The sequence below is a fragment of the Formica exsecta genome, unplaced genomic scaffold (assembly GCF_003651465.1).
Source record: "Formica exsecta isolate Colony F162 unplaced genomic scaffold, ASM365146v1 scaffold363, whole genome shotgun sequence".
Classification (NCBI taxonomy): domain Eukaryota; kingdom Metazoa; phylum Arthropoda; class Insecta; order Hymenoptera; family Formicidae; genus Formica; species Formica exsecta.
Window position 1 is genome coordinate 1,565,814 of NW_021850877.1, and position 3,096 is coordinate 1,568,909.

The window sequence follows — 3,096 nt, forward strand, 5'->3', positions numbered from 1 at the left end:
GGATATTGCACACGAATTTTAATGGAATTGAAAAATTGTTTAGTTTAAGAGAGAACGAATTGTAAAATTGTATGGCAAAATAAATGCACAAAATTTTTTCAGTGTTACGTGAGACAATTTACAAAGTAATAAATGCTTCGCAAGTTGTTTTCAGAATATGTGAGCCTGAAACTTTAAGAGTTTGTATCCTCAGAGAAGTCTTACAAAAGTAGCGAGACGATTGTGAATAGGGTATTAAGTATCTTATTAACTTTGTACTTTCCCCAACAAAAGCTTGATTCCCATTCATTTCTTTTATGTTGAGGCACTTCATTAAAAGCCTTTATATCACTGGGAAGCTATTCATTTAAAATTGTACTTTCTTAATTAGTTACTTAGCAGTTTTTCAATTTCTATCTAAAACTAGAAAAAGTAAACGTATTATCTATAGAAAAAAGATATATATGAAAAGTACATGAATATTGAATTATTTTATATTATAATGATAATAACAAAACATATATTTATTAGCATTAATCTAAACGATATATATATATATTTAAATCATAATATAATTTGTAGGGAATTTTACCTATCTACTACCTCTCAGGGAAACTCTACACGCCTAACGTATTTGTCAAAAAGATACATTTGACTTTTTACTTATTTAGAAACACATAATACTAGTGAGTACAACAGATGAGAGCATGAAATCTTACAATATGTATTTCAGAGTCGAATAAATTGAACCCTGAATCTTTTGTTACAGACGTGTGGCGATATCAATATATCAAACTAAGATATGTAGTATAAATAATCGCGATATATAGTGCGTTAAATTTTCGATGAATGAATGCCACGTGCGTGACAATGGGCTAACAATAAGCTCTAATTTTTCCGAGTTTCGCAATCTCACGTTGACACGCACGTGCGTCAAGTTCGCGATCGAGTTGATTCGAATTGAATCTTCTATCTGAATTAAATCTGTCTCCTTGACACCGCTTACATACACACATATTTTTTGCTTTTCCCAAAAACTTAATCCCAACAAACGAGGGTTCGACATAATAACCGAGAGGCGGCCGACGTGTTCAACACGTCCCGCGATATCGATAGCCGCATGTTATCGTTTAACGACGTTGATTTGCCGAAGGGAATATTGGACTTTGGACGTGTATAGGTGAGGCAGGATACACATTTAAGGAATGGATTCGATCTGGTTTCTGTCCTTCCCTTTTCAGACATCTGCCCTTATAGGACTGGGATTTGGGATAAGCTGCCGTTCGTTTCTACTTTCAGTGGCTTTGAAAGAATACATATATGTATATCATCATGTAAGCGACAGCGAGCATTTCCACCATGTTATCGAGAAAAATGAAATAAAATTCGCCTCTGTTTAGGTGAAATGGGTGACATGAAATATTCATACCTTCCGTTCTATCGAATGCAATAAAATCTTCAAAAAACACACAGAGTGGTATTTCTGCGAAAAAAGAAATGGTTTTATTTGTCACTATTTGTGCTATAAATAATATCGAGAATTTTGGGAAAGAAAAATTGGAAATCGTCGTCGTGTCATGAATAGCGTACACGTATTTCGAGAAACCTGATCTGTATCGATGAAAAGGATAAAAAAAGAATAAAAATCCCCTCTCCCGAGGTATGAACAATGGACAAAACGCGTGGTGCGGTGCGTTTAAAGGTGCTATATCGAGATGTCCGACTTCTCTCTCGCATATTCAGACATGATCCTTGTTATTATGCAAGAAATGAAAAGTCAATGATATGCTGCGTCAAGTTTATATAATTGTACTAGCATCGTTTAATAAAAGTAAAATAGCAAACTAATAATTCTCTTTCTGTTAGATGTGATACAAAACACACACAAAAATATACTCACTTAATTATATTTTAAATGAATATTCGTGCTAAATATATTTTTGCAATATAGGAGATGGAAGAAGATTGATAAAATTATGTAATATATAAATAATTATAAATATATAAATAACCAATAAAGAATGCAGAATCATATTAAAATAAATTCATAATTTACAGAAAGTTTACTTTATATACGACTCTCTTACAGTAATTCGTATAAATTATAGACTTACTCTATTCTTATAATATAATATATGATCTTCTCAATTGCAATAAAAACCCCGATAGTACGGTAATCAATACTTAAACAAATCCCATGAAAATTGAATGTTAAGTTTTTTTTTGCCAGCGTAATGGTTCACACAGATTAAAACATCTTTGCATCGTGTTCTGATGGAGCAAGCGCTCCGGCTTTAACTTTGGCTACTCTATGGGACTAGTCGAATATACGCTTGCCTGATCGCTTTGTCGGGGTCTATGCAGCTACAGGATAAACCTGCAAGTTTAATTCAACTCTGCGCAACAACTCGACCAATGAACGAGAAAGTGCAAATAACTGCGAAATAATTCACGACGCGAATATTTTATCTGTCTATCGATTATTCTCGCGCACGTGAAATATTAATTCAAATTAATCGAGACTCCTATTTTGAAGATAAAACTAGAAAAGAATAGAATAGATCGGTTAAGTTTAACTAATGATAATACGGCCGTGCAACCGAAATACAAAATGGAGAGCAAAAGGTTAAAAATGTGAGGAAAAGATTTAAGAGCTCCACACATACCAACGCACGAGCGCACGTACACATACATACACACATACACACTTCAATTTTAACTTCTGACTTTGATTTACTTGCGCAGGCTGAGTTTGTCCCAAGAATCATATCCAAGTTACCTCGAAATGAAAAAAAAAAACAAACAAATGCGATATCTCTTTTTAGCCAACTATGACTTTGTAAATCCGTATCTTCCTCGTCTTTTCGTTCTTTTTTTTTTTCGTACGGCGGTAATACTGGGTATAATTTGCAAGTATGCGGTACATGTCGTGTCATTATACCATATTCACGCGTGCTCCCGTTGCATGGTTGACCTTAGGTACATCTGGTATTCCCGTTACGGTAGTCATTAAAGCTACGTATTAATGTCTGACGCGAAATCACGGACGTAATGAGTATGTAGAACAAACGTGGAATTTTCTTTACTATAAAATATTACATCGCATATATTATATAT